This window comes from Crinia signifera, chromosome 8 (genome assembly GCF_055691185.1).
Source record: "Crinia signifera chromosome 8, ASM5569118v1, whole genome shotgun sequence".
Lineage (NCBI taxonomy): Eukaryota > Metazoa > Chordata > Amphibia > Anura > Myobatrachidae > Crinia > Crinia signifera.
In genome coordinates, this window is record NC_139224.1 from 91,940,189 (window position 1) to 91,958,742 (window position 18,554).

The following is an 18,554-nucleotide window of genomic DNA, read 5'->3' on the forward strand; positions in this document are numbered from 1 at the left end:
TCAAATTTTTTTTAAAAATCTTAGCTTTACTGTACGTAACCTCCCACTCTCAACTCATGGACTGCAGAAGCCATCTGTACTGACACCAATGTCATAAGCAAATGTTCATCAAGTCGCAATATGCACAAATGATGCGATTTACAGTACTATAATAAATACATATTTTACCAGGTAAGAACATTTACCAATAGGTAATATGAAAATAAATAGGCCAGTGTCCTATAATTTGCTTAAGAAAGATTTTATTTACTAAAATAACCATTATACCAGGTTTACTGGATTTAACACAACCACATCCATTTCTCACAACCATAATAATAATAATAATAATAATAATTAAATATAAAAGTTATGAGTTTCCCTGACAAGGGCCAGCCAAGTGTGGATCTTATTTTATAGATGCAACCTTGAACTTTATGAACTTTATGTTATACAAAACAATAAGAAAAAAAATCAAACTCACATCTGAGCTTACTTAACTATGTTTTCCTAATTATCATTATTAAATAAAGTGGCTTAGGAAAATGCTATAAAATGTGAGTTTTTCTTTTCCCTCCTACATTTTCAATTTGATTTTTGTAAGGGGATAAAAATAAATAAAAACATTTATCTGCTGAGTTAATAAGGCCATGAAACATCCAAGCAAGGTAAATCCAATCTCTGTTGTAAAATCTAAGGTCAGGTCACCTCAGTAAGAGCTTTTTCACATTACATTTATGGGACTGCAAATAATTCAAGAGGGGTTGGGAAATTCACATAGGTAAAGGCATTGAGTTCTACACACAAAATCATGCTGACAAAATATTCAATATAAGTATAGCAACCTTTAACCCTGAACTGCCAGACTGCCAGATTAACTTCTCAATGCTGTGCTAAATTGAATTATTTACTTTGTTGCTTTGATTGTGTCTAATCTATATTACAGTATGTGCTGTATGAAACTGCATCATGTTTATCATGTCCTATTAGGGTTTTAACTGTTGCTTTTTATCCAAACTTCAATAGAAGTACCACTATTTGATGGCAAATATACAGAATAGAAAAGAAGCAAATTGCTCATTTCTTTTAAACTAAAAACTAAGCAAATTACTTATAAATACATTATTAAAGATTCACAAGTATATGTGGGGCTAACTAAATACTCAACAGTGAAAGAAGTAAAAAATCAGACAATAATATATTATTGCTGTATCTATAATAGGTACAATGTGAGCAGTACACACTGACCCTGTACCCACAGGTCTGGGAGGGCCTACATCGCACATTGTGTGCCCATATAATTATACTTGCCTCAACCCCTCCTCCAGATTCCTGCATTAAGCTGGGTACACATCTATACAATCCCTGTTTTCTTGCGACTGTTCGACTGACCGTAGACCTGTCGGACCATCCATAAACAACAGCCGATACGTGCATACACACCTGTACAATTTTACTTGCGACGTCCGATGCACTCCCGGCCAAACAGTCGCAAGAAAAAGATTGTACCACCGTACGCACTCTCCCGATTTGGGCTTTTGACACGATATGTATAAACATAATTATCATAATGGGCTGGGTTAAGGGCATACCAAAACAAAGGGGCGTGATTACAGAACCTAAACAAAATATATAGGTGGACCACTATAAAGACAGGGTACGCGTCTGCCGGCAGGGTGACTAGGGACAGATATGGCAAAGTGACTAGGGAGTCACTTTCTGCATCTTTATAGCAGCCTAGGGACAGATGCCGCAAAGTGACTAATTAGTCACTTTCCGCATCTTTATAGCAGCCGGCAGGGTGACTAGGGACAGATATGGCAAAGTGACTAATTAGTCACTTTCCGCATCTTTATAGCAGCCGGCAGGGTTACTAGGGACATGTACCGCAAAGTGACTAATTAGTCACTTTCCGCATCTTTATAGCAGCCGGCAGGGTGACTAGAGACAGATACGGCAAAGTGACTAATTAGACACTTTCCGCATCTTTATAGCAGCCGGCAGTGTGACTAGGGACAGATACGGCAAAGTGACTAGGTAGTCACTTTCTGCATCTTTATAGCAGCCTAGGGACAGATACGGCAAAGTGACTAATTAGTCACTTTCCGCATCGTTATAGCAGCCGGCAGGGTGACTATGGACAGATACGGCAAAGTGACTAATTATTCACTTTCCGCATCTTTATAGCAGCCGGCACTGTGACTAGTGACAGATACGGCAAAGTGACTAGGTAGAGTAGATGTGGAAAGTGACTACCTAGTCACTTTGCGGTATCGAAGCGATCCCTTGATTAGAATGTAGCCCTTATGTTACAACTAATATATACTGTATGCAGTGATGGGAGCAGTTACTTTGAATACTTTTAATATTATAATGTATCAATAGTACACAAAGTAACTGCTCACATCACTGCATACAGTATATTGCGTTCCGGAGACGCAGGGACAGATATGGCAAAGGGACTAATTAGTCACTTTCCGCATCTTTATAGCAGCCGGCAGTGTGACTAGGGACAGATACGGCAAAGTGACTAATTAGTCACTTTCCGCATCTTTATAGCAGCCGGCAGTGTGACTAGGGACAGATACGGCAAAGTGAATAGGTAGTCACTTTCCTCATCTTTATAGCAGCCGGCAGTGTGACTAGGCACAGATACGGCAAAGTGACTAGGTAGAGTAGATGCGGAAAGCGACTACCTAGTCACTTTGCAGTACCTAAGCGCTCCCTTGATTAGAATGTAGCCCTTATGTTACAACTAATATATACTTTATGCAGTGATGTGAGCAATTACTTTGAATACTTTTAATATTATAATGTATCAATAGTACACAAAGTAACTGCTCACATCACTGCATACAGTATATTGTGTTCCGGAGATGCAGGGTACCTCAGGCATCAATGGCAGGCTGTACCCGGTGGGAGGCTGGCAGGCTGAACCCAGTGGGAAGGCTTGCAGGCTGTCTTCATTTCAATATGGGAAGTTTAATAAAATATGTCCGGAATGAGGTCTGCAAATACATATGGTGCAAGCGAGCGTCCTGAACTGTATGCCAATCTGCTGGAAATATGCTCATCCTAGATGCCCTAAATACCACTATTTGGATATTGAGGTTTGACCGAGGGGTGAGGAAGATAAAGTGGGTTTAGGAGTCGGCTCCTGAACTAGTACCCTACTAGCAGATTTTATTAGCTTCATTTGAAATAGTTCTACCACCAGCCACCTGCTTAATTTTTAGTGGTCATGATTCAGAACAGGAGCAGGCAGCCAGCTTGGCACGGTGTGATGCGGCTAAAGGTGGGCATCACTTAAGGTATGAGACAACAGAGGGGGCATGGCAGTTGTGGGTATATCATTGTGCCCATTTCCCACGCTAGCTATAGTCATTGTTGCAGAACATCTCCTTCCCAGCAAACAAATTAGATGAAACAAGAGAAACATTGCGTTCCGGAGATGCAGGGTAGCTACTTGGTGGGAAGGCTGGCAGGCTGTACCCGGTGGGAAGGCTGGCAGGCTGTACCTGGTGGGAAGGCTGGCAGGCTGTACCCGGTGGGAAGGCTGGCAGGCTTTACCCGGTGGGAAGGCTGGCAGGCTGTACACAGTGGGAAGGCAGAGCGGTACTCCGCTCCCCCGTCGCTGCACAACGGTCACGCACCACGGTCACGCACCACGGTCACTGGTGGGCGCTCCACGACTATGGAAACTGGGGCAGAAAGTCTGAGGTGACTGTGTCCCGACTGTACAGGCGCCTCCATAGTCGTGGAGCGCCTACCAGTGACCGTGGTGCGTGACCATGGTGCAGCGACGGGGGAGCTGAGTACCGCTCTGCCTTCCCACTGCGTACAGCCTGCCAGCCTTCCCACCGGGTACAGCCTGCCAGCCTTCCCACCAGGTACAGCCTGCCAGCCTTCCCACCGGGTACAGCCTGCCAGCCTTCCCACCAGGTAGCTACCCTGTGTCTCCAGAACGCAATGTTTCTCTTGTTTCATCTAATTTGTTTGCTGGGAAGGAGATGTTCTGTAACATATACAAGTAAAATATGAGTAAAAAATCATTTCTGATTTTAGATTCCAGTGAATACAGAGGTAACTTCATTTTGAGAGAGCATCCCCGCAGCTCCCTGCCGCTTTCCTTCTAGACGGAATACATAGCCGTATCACAGAGTCTATGTGTTCCGTCTGCGTGTTATCTATGGTATTTTATGTGTTCCGTCTAGCATTTCAAAGGTGCTCTGTTCTGAACATGAATTTCACAGACATGGGGCACATTATGTTACACTGTGGCAATGTAATGTGTAACATAATGTGTACTATGTCTGGAAAATTCATGTTCAGAACAGAGCACCTTTGAACCGCTAGAAGGAACACATAGACTCTGTGATGCGTCTCCTTTATATTGTGACTAGTCAGCGTTGATTTGTTGGTTGCAGTATCTCAGTCATTACGGTGTCATCACCAAATAAAATTTAGGGGTCAGACACGCAGTGATAACAGTGTTTATTTAAGACACATTAGAGAACCATCACAGGATAATTAAGGTTAAGGTTCCTGTGAAGTCATATTAATCACTGTTAACCCCGTTTATTCATACAGTCCTTGCCGACATTTCCCGTTCACTTATTAGTCTCTGCTGAGACTAAAACATTGTTTATTTACATTTCACAAAACATACTGTGTTACCATATTGTTACAGAAAGTGAATCATTCCTGGGGAATCTATATTTATGACAGAGCATCATTTAAACGCTGCAGTTAAAAAAAATCATAGAGACCATTTAGCAGACACGGGAGCCCCGCACATGCTGTTTTTAAACATGTACTTACCTCACTTTGGCCCTTATTCTGATCGGTGCGGATATTCCCGAATTCTTACGGTGCGGCCCGCACGCCACGGTGTTCATCCTTTTGTAAAACATAATTACTATCAAAAGAAAAAAATGATCTAGAACTTTGCTGTATGTAAATTACATCAAAGTTACAAGTGCAAGCTAATTTTTTCCTTACTTGCAGAGCTGACTGTAGGTTCAAGATGCATCCAGCTGTGTTTCCTTCATGAGGCAACAGTAGTACAGCCTCTACACTAGAATTTGGAACCTTACAGTTGTAGTTAGAGATGCCAATACTGGGTAATTCTTTCAATCCCAGGATTCAGAATTTAAATCCCGGGATTCCTGGGATTGAGTCGGCCAATGAAAAAAAAAGAAAACAATTATATTATCTCCCTCTCACCACACATACCACACACACACACACACACACACACACACACACACACACACACACACACACACACACACACACATATATATATACATACATACATACAATATAAATATATATATAGAACGCTGTTGCGGTAGCACTCCCAAGGTGAAATGAAAGTGAGGTGCCTCCCTAGGTGCTCAGCATGGAGCCCAGCATAGCATACATGGAGGCGGCACTCAGATAATTACAACGTGAGTTGGCAGTTGCGGGATCAACGTTTCAAAGTTTATTTACTTCTTCAGGATACAAGTGATGTACAATACATGAGGTCTATAAATAGTGAGCAATAACATCATGTGCACAGAAAAAGTGCGGGAGAGAGTTGGGGGCGCCCAATAAGTGACATCATATAGGAGTTACAAGTACAGTGGAGATTGACAGTTGGTGTAAGGAGTGGATAAGTGCAAGGGGGTGAGGCCCACAAAGGAAAACACAGACATGTTGAGTGTATGAGCATGTACAAATAAGTGAAAGGGATAAGAAATATATATTTACATTACAATATATACATATTAACAAATGGTAGCAACATTAAGAGCAGTACTAGAATCAGACATCCTTGTGGAGAATAATTTCTATCTGCACCAATTATTGCACCATAGAAATTATTCTCCGAAAGGACGTCTGATTCTAGAGGCTTGTTTTGGCAGGAGGACTAGCTCAGCGGGTGCAGTGGCGCACAAAGGGGGTTTCTGAGTACCCAGAAACCCGCCCAGGAAACTAAAGGCCTGAAAGCTGAGGGTCCCATCTTTTCATGGGTATAATAATTTTAAAAATCGGCCTTTGGGAACCGGAGATATCTGACTTCAAAGCAGTGGTCCCCATCCAAGCCTGTTCATTGCTTTTTCCAGTCAGATATTTCAGGTTCTGTTTGACTTAGAGTTTTTTTGAGGGTATATTCCAAAAGCTGGGACTCTAACCCTTTGATGGACACTAGTAGCTAGTCTCTACTTTTCCCAGAACCAGAGATATCAGCCTTCCAGCAGCTGGTTACTGCTCCAGCTCCACCTGGTATGTAGTTTTATATTCTCGTTGGCAGATTGCTCTGCCTCCTGAACACTGATCCCCTAGTCCCCAATACATTTGGTATGTGTGATTCTCTAGTTTTTAAATCCATTAAAATCTAAGAAATCTATTTCCGGGAACAAGCTGTCCTCCCACCAGAAAATTATGAATAATAAGCCCACTCCACTATACACCCCTCCTCTGTGTATTAAACATCCTCTACCACCTATTGAAGTTATGTATTAGGGCCCCTTCATTCAGCCCAATGCCCCCTTCTCCCACCCCATCTCCCACCATCTGTGCAGTAAAGGAGTAATTAGTGGAAATTTCTGATCCAGGCCCTACATGCTGAGAGGTTGATATAATACCCCTTACTACCCGCGGGACATCGAAGCTTCCGCTCATAGCACCCCACCCCTACCGCTGGAGGATCGGTAGGGGCCCCAATACATTGCTATGCCCTGGGGTCTACACTGCTGTTATGTATGTATATATATATATAGATATATATATATATATATAGATATATAGATATATATCTATATATATATATATATATATATATATTACATTGACAAAAAACCTTACGGTTTCACGTGTCCCATTAAGGCTTCTTACACATGATCTCGCATTTCAGAAACCTGTTGTAACTCTTCCACTCAAACGCCAAAAAGCAATGAAATTACGATCATTAAGGCTAACGCCTTAATGGACGTGTTCCTTGCGCAATACAGATATGGTACGCCATCACAGCCTGTGGGTAAGTGCAGATTCAGCACTCTCACAGAGTGAGATTGCTGTCACTCACACAATGGTGGAGCTGCTAATTCACAGATTTGTGTGCTCATTGGAATACACACATGCAGTCTATGCAACTGAAGGTCTGAGCAGTTATGTGGCGCACTCATCCGAATAAGTACCCGCAATCATCTAACACTGTCTATCCCACTGAGTTATTAGAACTATACCACTGGGGTCCAACATCTCACACTCACTACCTACTATCCATTTCATTTAGTATTCACATGCAGATACCACAAACATCTTGCATAATTGCAAAAACTATAATACTCCAACTACTATGTATCTACACTTTCTTACTTTTCTCCTACAGTATATGCCTCCATGTAGCTCTGTCTTCCCCAATCCTTACTGCTGTGTGTTCTCCTATCTATGCTAGTCTGTATTCCCTCATCCACGCCAATGTGTATTCCCCACCTGTGCTGCCCTGTTTTTTCACATCAATGCCACTCTGTTTCCTTCTATCTGCGCCACTGGCTTCCCCTCTATTAGTGATACTGTGTCCCCCTTCATCCAGGCTGCTCTGTCCCCTCATCCATGCCACAGTTTCCTTCCATCTGTACTGCTGTCTCCTCTCTCCATCTGTGCTCCTGTTTTCCCTTCATCATCTTTGCTCTGCCACCCATCCACACTCCTCTGTCTACCCACCATCCCGGCTATGGTCTTTTTTCCTATCTGGGCCACCTTTAATTGTTCCACTGTTTCCCACCTAATCGCATCACTCTGTCTTATCTCCCCCAATCTGTGCCACTGTTTTCCACCCATCTGCTTTGTTATTCCCCCATCAGTGCTGCTTAGCCTTCCCATTATCTACGAATTTCTATTCCTCCCCATCCACATGACACTGTCTCCTCCCCCAATCAACAACACTTTTACCCCATCCGCTCAGCTCTCTTTTGCTCAGACCTTCAGTTGCATAGACTGCATGTGTGTATTCCAATGAGCACACAAATCTGTGAATTAGCAGCTCCACCATTGTGTGAGTGACAGCAATCTCACTCTGTGAGAGTGCTGAATCTGCACTTACCCACAGGCTGTGATGGCGTACCATATCTGTATTGCGCAAGGAACACGTCCATTAAGGCGTCAGCCTTAATGATCGTAATTTCATTGCTTTTTGGCGTTTGAGTGGAAGAGTTACAACAGGTTTCTGAAATGCGAGATCATGTGTAAGAAGCCTTAATGGGACACGTGAAACCGTAAGGTTTTTTGTCAATGTAATTTCATAGCTTTTTTCAATTTATTTTTTTTTTATTTTAAATTTTAAATTTCAGTGTAAGAATAAAATTAGATTTTTTTTAAATGTTTAATGATAACATACCCCTGGCAATGAGACAGCGTACACGCGGGGGACACTGGGAAGGGGACAGCGTACACGCGGGGGACACTGGGAAGGGGACAGCGTACACGCGGGGGACACTGGGAAGGGGACAGCGTACACGCGGGGGACACTGGGAAGGGGACAGCGTACACGCGGGGGACACTGGGAAGGGGACAGCGTACACGCAGGGGGCACTGAGAAGGGGACAGCGTACACGCAGGGGGCACTGGGAAGGGGACAGCGTACACGCAGGGGGCACTGGGAAGGGGACAGAGTACATGCGGGGGGCGGCACTGTAGGGGGACAGCATACATGCGGCGGGGGCACTGGGGGGGGACAGGGTACACACAGGGATAGTGGGGTGGGGGACAGGGTACACACAGGGATAGTGGGGTGGGGGACAGGGTACACACAGGGATAGTGGGGTGGGGGACAGCGTACACACAGGGACAGAGGGGGGACGGATTTACCTGGGTGCAGCAGCAGTACAGGGGGGACGGTACACATGGGGGACAGCATACAAACGGCGGGCACTGGGGGGGACAGCGTACACATGGCGGGCACTGGGGGGGGGGAGGCAGGGTACATACAGGGACAGTGACGGAGGAAAGGGTATGCACAGGGATAGTGGTGTGGGGGACAATTGGGGGGACATGGTGCACACAGGGATAGTGGGGATGGGGGACAGGGTACACACAGGGACAGTGGGGGGATGGATTTACCTGGGTGCAGCTGCTCCTCTGATGGCCCGGGTGGCTGCTTTCTGTCTTCCGGGTGGCAGAGGCAACTCAACGCCGGGGCTTCACCAGACTGTTAGGGCTGCAGGCTGTGGAAGTGGCTGAACCGAGTCCCGGCGGCAGCATGGGGAGGACAGAGTCTGAGCAGGAAATATAATAATAATAATTATTACAATAACAATGCGTACACACGGGGGGCACAGCGTACACATGAAGGGGGGGGCACAGCTCACACATAGGGGGCACAGCATACACACAGGTGGGGCACAGCGTACACACGGGGGGGCACAGCGTACACACGGGGGGCACAGCGTACACACGGGGGGGCACAGCGTACACACGGGGGGCACAGCGTACACACGGGGGGGCACAGCGTACACACGGGGGGCACTGAGGGGCGATTGCGTACACACGGGGAGGCACTGAGGGGGGACAGCGTACACATGGGGGGATGCACTAAAGGGGCACTGCATACACACGGGAGGCAATGAGGCACTGCGTACAAATGGGGGGGCACAGCGTACACACGGGGGGCAATGAGGGTGGACAGAGTACACACGGTGGGCACCGAGGGGGGACAGCGTACACATGGGGGGCAATGAGGGTGGACAGCGTACACATGGGGCAATGAGGGTGGACAGCGTACACACGGGGGGCAATGAGGGGAGACAGCTTACACACGGGGGGCACTGAGGGGAGACAGCGTACACACGGGGGGCACTGAGGGGAGACAGCGTACACACGGGGGCACTGAGGGGAGACAGCGTACACACGGGGGGCACTGAAGGGAGACAGCGTACACACGGGGGGCACTGAGGGGAGACAGCGTACACACGGGGGCACTGAGGGGAGACAGCGTACACACGGGGGCACTGAGGGGAGACAGCGTACACACGGGGGCACTGAGGGGAGACAGCGTACACACGGGGGGCACTGAGGGGAGACAGCGTACACACGGGGGGCACTGAGGGGAGACAGCGTACACACGGGGGCACTGAGGGGAGACAGCGTACACATGGGGCACTGAGGGGAGACAGCGTACACACAGGGGGGGCACAATGTACACACGGGAGGCAATGAGGCACTGCGTACACACAGGAGGGGCACAGCGTACACACGGTGGCACTGAGGGGGGACAGCGTACACACGGTGGGCACTGAGGGGGGACAGCGTACACACGGTGGGCACTGAGGGGGGACAGCGTACAAACGGGGGGCACTGAGGGGAGACAGCGTACACACGGGGGGCACTGAGGGGAGACAGCGTACACACTGGGGGTACTGAGGGGGACAGTGTACACACGGGGGTCACTGAGGGGGGACAGCGTACACACGGGGGTTGCACTAAGGAGGCACAACGTACACATGGGAGGCAACGAGGCACTGCATACACACGGGGGCACAGCGTACACACGGGGGCACTGAGGGTGGACAGCGTACACACAGGGGGGGCACTGAGGGTGGACAGCGTACACACAGCGGGCACTGAGGGGGGTCAGCGTACACACAGGGGGCAGAGCGTACACACGGGGGGGGACTGGGGGGACAGTGTACAACCGGGGGGGCACTGGGGGGGGCAGCGTACACATGAAGGCACTGCAGGGGTACAGCACACACATGGGGGCACTGGGGGGGTACAGCGCACACACGGGGGGGCACCGGGAGGGGCACAGCGTGCACAGACGGGGGACAGCGTACACACGGTGGGCACTGAGGGGAGACAGCGTACACACGGGGGGCACTGAGGGGAGACAGCGTACACACGGGGGCACTGAGGGGAGACAGCGCACACACGGGGGCACTGAGGGGAGACAGCATACACACGGGGGGCACTGAGGGGAGACAGCGTACACACGGGGGGCACTGAGGGGAGACAGCGTACACACGGGGGGCATTGAGGGGGACAGCGTACACACGGGGGTCACTGAGGGGGGACAGTGTACACACGGGGGTCACTGAGGGGGGACAGCGTACACACGGGGGGTGCACTAAGGAGGCACAACGTACACATGGGAGGCAACGAGGCACAGCATACACACGGGGGGCACTGAGGGTGGACAGCATACACACAGGGGGGCACTGAGGGTGGACAGCGTACACACGGTGTGCACTGAGGTGGGTCAGCGTACACACGGGGGGCACTGAGGGGGGTCAGCATACACACGGGGGGCACTGAGGGGGGTCAGCGTACACACGGGGGGGTCAGCGTACACATGGGGGGGAAGCGTACACACGGGGGCACTGCAGGGGTACAGCACACACATGGGGGCACTGGGGGGGGACAGCGTACACACGGGGGCACTGGGAGGGGGACAGCATACACACGGGGGGCACTGGGATGGGGACAGCGTACACATGGGGGGCACTGGGGGGGGCGCAGCGTACACACAGGGGGCACGGGGGGACTGCGTACACTCGGGGGGCACTGCGTACACATGGGGGGAACTGGGGGAGGGACAGCGTACACATGGGGGCAATGGAGGAGGGACAGCGTATACACACGGGGCACTGGGGGGACAGCATACACACACAGGGGCAACAGCATACACACAGGGGGCACGGGGGGGCAGTGTACACATGGGGGGCACTGGGAGGGGGATAGCATACACATGGGGGGCACTGGGGGGGGGGCAGCGTACACACAGGGGGCACTGGGGGGGACTGCGTACACACGGGGGGCACTGGGGGAGGGACAGCGTACACACGGGGGGCACTGGGGGAGGGACAGCGTACACAATGGGGCACTGGGGGAGGGACAGCATATACACATGGGGGCACTGGGGGAGGGACAGCGTATACACACACAGGGGCAACAGCATACACACAGGGGGCACGGGGGGGGCAGTGTACACATAGGGGGCACTGGGGGGACAGCGTACACATGGGGGCACTGGGGGCCGAACAGCGTACACACGGGGGGCACTGGGAGGGGGACAGCATACACACGGGGGGCACTGGGAGGGGGACAGCATACACACGGGGGGCACTGGGATGGGGATAGCATACACATGGGAGGCACTGGGGGGGGGCGCAACGTACACACAGGGGGCACTGGGGGGACTGCGTACACACGGGGGCACTGCGTACACACGGGGGGAACTGGGGGAGGGACAGCGTACACATGGGGGCAATGGAGGAGGGACAGCGTATACACACGGGGGCACTGGGGGGGACAGCATACACACACAGGGGCAACAGCATACACACAGGGGACACGGGGGGCACAGCATACAAACGGGGGGGGCACTGGGGGGAACAGCATACACACGGGGGGCACAGCGTACACACGGGGGCACTGTGGGGTACAGCGTACACGGGGGGGGCACTGGGGGGTACAGCGTACACACGGGGGGGCACTGGGGGGTACAACGTGCACATGGGGGGGCACAGCGTACACACGGGGGGGCACTGGGGGGGTAAAACGTACACACGGGGGGGCACTGGGGGGGTACAACGTACACACGGGGGGGGGGGCACTGGGGGGTACAGCGTACACGCGGGGGCACTGTGGGGGATGACAGCGTACACACGGGGGCACTGTGGGGGATGACAGCGTACACATGGGGGCACTGGGGGGGGACCACAATGTACACACGGGGCACTGGAGGAGAACAGCGTACACACGGGGGGCACTGGGAGGTGGACAGCGTACACACGGGGGGCACTGGGAGGGGGACAGCTTACACACGGGGGGCACTGGGATGGGGACAGCGTACACGGGGGGCACTGGGATGGGGACAGCGTACACACGGGGGGCACTGGGATGGGGACAGCGTACACATGGGGGGCACTGGGATGGGGACAGCGTACACACGGGGGGCACTGGGGGGGGTTCAACAGCATACACACGGGGGGCACTGGGGGGAGACAGCGTACACATGGGAGCACTGGGGGACGAACAGTGTACACACGGGGGCACTGGGGGACGAACAGCGTACACACGGGGGCACTGGGGGCGAACAGCGTACACACGGGGGCACTGGGGGGGACAGCGTACACACGAGGGGCTCTGGGGGGACAGCGTACACACAGGGGCACTGTGGGGACAGCGTACACACGGGGGCTCTGGGGGGACAGCGTACACACGGGGGCACTGGGGGGGAGACAGCGTACACATGGGGGCACTGGGGGACGAACAGTGTACACACGGGGGCACTGGGGGACGAACAGTGTACACACGGGGGCACTGGGGGGCGAACAGCGTACACACGGGGGCACTGGGGGGCGAACAGCGTACACGCAGGGGCACTGGGGGGCGAACAGCGTACAAGCGGGGGCGAACAGCGTACACACGGGGGCACTGGGGGGCGAACAGCGTACACACGGGGGCACTGGGGGGCGAACAGCGTACACACGGGGGCACTGGGGGGCGAACAGCGTACACACGGGGGCACTGGGGGGCGAACAGCGTACACACGGGGGCACCGGGGGGCGAACAGCGTACACACGGGGGCACTGGGGGGCGAACAGTGTACACACGGGGGCACTGGGGGGCGAACAGCGTACACACGGGGGCACTGAGGGGTGAACAGCGTACACACGGGGGCACTGCGGGGCCAACAGCGTACACACGGGGGCACTGGGGGCGAACAGCGTACACACGGGGGCACTGGGGGGGGACAGCGTACACACGGGGGCACTGGGGGGGACAGCATACACACGGGGGCACTGGGGGGGACAGCATACACACGGGGGCACTGGGGGGGGGACAGCGTACACACGGGGGCACTGGGGGGGACAGCGTACACACGGGGGCACTGGGGGGGGCAGCGTACACACGGGGGCGCTGGCTACATACAGGGACAGTGGGGTGGGGGACAGGGTACACACAGGGACAGAGGGGGATGGATTTACCTGGGTGCAGCTGCTCCTCTGATGACCAGGGTGGCTTCTTTCTGCCTTCCCGGTGGTCCGCAGGCTGTGGAAGCGCCTCAGTCCCGGCGGTACCATGGGGTGGTCAGCGTCTGGGCAGGAAACATAATAATAATAATAATATTAAAGGGCACAGCGTTCACATGGAGGGGGGCACAGCGTACACACGGGGGGGGGCACAGCGTACACACGGAGGGGGCCACAGCGTACACACGGAGGGGGCCACAGCATACACACGGAGGGGGCCACAGCATACACACGGAGGGGGCCACAGCATACACACCGAGGGGGCCACAGCATACACACCGAGGGGGCCACAGCGTACACACCGAGGGGGCCACAGGGTACACACCGAGGGGGCCACAGGGTACACACGGATATCTTTCTGATGTGTGGCCGGCATTATGCTGGCCACACATCAGACCAACTTCAGACCAACTTTTTCAAAACACTTCAAACCTCCAACATGACAGTCCAACTAAAACAGTTCCCCACACATCTAACCAACTTTTCTTCTAACCAGTAAACTTTTTTTTTTTTTAGTCCATCCAACTTCTGTCCAACTTCTGATGTCACAGAAGTAGGTGGACAGGTTCTGCCTACTTCTGTTTTTTTTTTATTATTATTATTATTATTATTATTATTAATATTATTATTATTTAGTTTAAAAATAGTTTAATTCCAAGTGAGAAGTGAAAGTAAATGAAATTCTCTGCCTCACACACCAGGGAGTATCCTAAAATGTACATGTATCTGTATAAATTTGCTAAATGCTAATAATTTGTAACAATCTTTCTCAGTGTTCCAACACTATCGCTCATTTTAACCCTAAATCAGTCATATATAACAATGTGCTCATTGTTAGATATTATATATACTGTATATATATATATATATATATATATATATATATATATATATATAGAATCCCCAATACTTCTCTCGCGCTTATATGCACAATACAAATTGGAACAACTTTAAATGACTTTAAATTCCAATTACGGCTGCTTAACCACCAGGTTTCCTGAGGGCTAGGAAACAATACCCACAATATACTTCCCAAATGGTGGTATAGCGCCTAAATCAAATGTCCATGTGTCACATCAGTGTTCATAAAACCATAATCGTTGGATTTCCAAGAGGTTCTTTATTCAACTCTTATAAAGTTCAAACAATGGCCCAACGCGTTTCGTCTAACATAGACTTCATCAGGGGAAATAGTTCAAATTCTTCTTATGAATAACCAGACGTGTTGTGTCTCGTCCTTAGAAGGTAAAGATAAATTACCAATTTTTATAAGTGAAGACTTATATTGTATTATCATCCAATATAGATAGCACCAGATGAGTCCTCCTAAATGAGCTCCTTCTCCTACAGAAAAATCTCCCCAAACAATGAAATAGAAATAAAATTCGCCCCGTGCCCTCATGAGTCAACTCATGTACCCCTAAAATACAAATGCACCAACTGTGGTTCTTTTTTTTAAATCTTGTTAGATGAGTGGTCGGGGAACTGGGGTAAAAATGAAATTCCTGCAGGTAATGGACGATTGCACTGCCAAGTAGGGTGACCAACTCATCCCTTTAACATACCTCCCAACATGACCCTCTCCAGGAGGGACACATTGCTCGGTACTTGTGTACTAGCACGGCGCCCATCGCATCGCAGACCATATCGCATGCGATGCGATGCGATATCGCCCGATATAGTACAATTTTACAATTTTAAAATTGTATGCCATACAATGCGATGACATGCGATTATAAATTGTATAAGCACCCTAATGGGTGCTTAAAATGCTTAAATGCACCCCCATGCCACCCCTCAAGTATAAACGTGAACCCGAAGCGTGGCGAGCGCAGCGAGCCCGCTAGTGGCGGCGGTACGCGTCCTACGACCTTTTCATACCTCCACTATCCACGTCGGCGTGGAGTTGAGAATAGAAAGTGTGGCGAGTGCAGCGAGCCACCGAGCCCGAAGTGTGGCGAGCACAGCGAGCCCCGCGAGGGGAGGCGGATACCTTCACAGGTATCCGCCTCCCCTTGCGGGCTTCACAGGTATCCGCGTCCGCTCGCCACGCTTCGGGCTCGGTGGCTCGCTGCGCTCGCCACACTTTCTATTCTCAACTCCACGCCGACGTGGATAGTGGGGGTATGAAAAGGTCGTAGGACGCGTACCGCTGCGCTCGCCACGCTTTGGGTTCACGTTTATACTTGGGGGGTGGCATGGGGGTGCATTTAAGCATTAGGGTGCTTATACATTTTATAATCACATGTCATCCCATTGTATGGCATTGTATGCCATATTCAATGGCATACAATTTTAAAATTTTATGCCATTGTACAATATCGGGCGATATCGCGTCGCATCGCATGTATGGCATGCGATGCGATGAAAAAATCGTGCGACTGATTATCGGGGCGCCGTGCTAGTACACAAGTACCCATTGCTCTGTTCCTGGACTTCCCTCATAATGTATGATTGCCATCACCTGTTTTACACAGGTTAATTGATAAGAAAGATGCTTCAACACAGGTAATGGCAATCATTAATTAAGGAAGAAGTCCAGAAACAGAGCAATGTGCCCCTCCTGGAGAGGGTCATGTTGGAAGGTATGCTTTAATCCGGGACACATATTAATTACACAGGTTCTGTGGCTGGCTTTCACCTGGTTTTAAACTGCCACACCTCAAGGCTCCATTTCACCTGGTTTTAAACTGCCACAGAACCTGTGTAATTAATATGTGTCCCGGATTAAAGGGAGGAGTTGGTCACCCTACTGCCAAGCCACAGCTGGGCATGTGTATGAAACTATAGGAACCTATATGAAACTATATGCATGCCAGGCTGTGTCTCGGCAACACGCCCGTCCATTACCCCCTGGAGTTTTATTTCATGGTCCGTAGCGGCAGTACTGAAACAGTGTGACAGATGGGCAAAAGCGGTGGGCTGCCCCAGCTGTCTTCAGAGCGGGTTCGTGGCTGTTTGAAACCTTGCGCCAGGTCACCAGCCACCGGAGCTCCTATTGGCTGGTGGCCTGGCGCGAGATTTAAAACATCTGCGGACCCACCCTGAAGACAGCCGGGAAGCCCACAGCTCTCTGCACGGCTGTCAGACTGCTACTCCCTTGGCAGCAAGCATAAAACCTCCTTAGAATCGAGTATGACACCCATGGCATCAAGCAGGAAGCCACTAGATGCCAGGGGCATCATAATAAAAGTTTTATTAGCAGGTTAAACCCTATGAGTGCGTGGGCATGTGTAGATAGATAGAGCTGATGTCAGTGCTGGCAGGGTGGGTGTGGATTCAATGTTAGACAGCACTTAGGTTGACAAGCATTAGCTCGACACTGTTGGGTCGACATGCAGTAAGGTCGACATGGCTTAAGGTCGACATGTGCACTAGGTCGACATGGGGAAGGTCGACAGGTCACAAGGTCGACATGGGGTTTTTCACAGTTTTTTGTCCCAAATGTCGACACATGGACACAGGTGGAGTTGAACTGCAGCCCCTCGCAACGCTCGCTTTGCTCGGCACACTATTATAATCTTACTAGTGGATGATAGGGCATGAAATACCGCCTGTCAGTACATGCCGGCTCAAAGAGCAGTGAAAAACCCCATGTCGACCTTGTGACCAGTCGACCTTCCCCATGTCGACCTAGTGTACATGTCGACCTTGTCCCATGTCGACCTTAAGTCATGTAGACCCAACGGTGTCGACCTAATGCTTGTCGACCTAAGTGCTATCTGACAAATGACCGCTTCTTTCCTGGGTCAGGAGGTTCTACTGTCACTGATGGGTTGGTGGGTGGGGGGGGGGGGGGGGTACAGCTGTCTGGTCAGTGATAGTGGGGGGGGGTGCAGCTGTCAGGTCAGAGCAGTGATGGGGGGGTGTCTGAGAGCTGGTGTGTGCGCAGTGTGCAGCTTACTCACTGACAGGTTTAGCAGCGGCATGGACCTGGCTGGAGCAGGATGGCAGTGGCAACGAGGATCCTCCTAGACCCAGCAGCTGGAGGAGCTCCATGGCAGTCAAGGACCTTGCTGGAGCAGGACAGCGGTGGTGGTGTGGACCCTCCTGCGTAGGAGAAGGAAGAGAGAAAGATGAGAAGTGTGTGGGGGGGGGGGGGGGACAAAGGGAGAGAGAAAAATATGAGGGACAGCAGGGGACAGAGAGGGTGACAGGTGGTGGAGGAGAGAAGATCATGTGAGAGAGAAAGGGGATGGGTAGAGAGCGGAAAAGAGGAAAGGGGGAGAGCCAGTGTGGTGAGGGGGAGTGAGGTGATGGGTCCAGAGGTGAGAAAAAGTGAGGTGGCAACGGGTCAGGTGACGTGGGACAAGGTGGGTGATGAGGTGAGAGCGGTAGTGATGGCGAGGACGAAAGCTGGTGTAGTGACAGACAGCAAGAGTGGGTGTGGTGGTGGGGGGTGGTGTGACGGCAGGCGCGGGAGAGTAAGGTGTCGGCAGACGAGATGGGGTGAGGTGATGGCGGGCAAATGGGGGAAAGGTGGCAGCGGACGAGAGGGTGTGAAAGGGAGGGATGCGGTACAGTGACAACGGGGGATGCAGGGATGGACAG

General features: G+C 51.2%; 1 long non-coding RNA gene across 1 annotated transcript; it reads right to left on the reverse strand.

The window, feature by feature from the left end:
• Window positions 1-9,096: 9,096 nt before the first annotated feature.
• On the reverse strand, window positions 9,097-18,005 carry LOC146027047 (uncharacterized). The gene is made up of 3 exons (XR_014454640.1): window positions 17,912-18,005; window positions 13,959-14,068; window positions 9,097-9,245 (listed from the first exon to the last, which is right to left on the reverse strand). It is a non-coding gene; the product is annotated as an uncharacterized LOC146027047 (long non-coding RNA).
• Window positions 18,006-18,554: the final 549 nt, after the last annotated feature.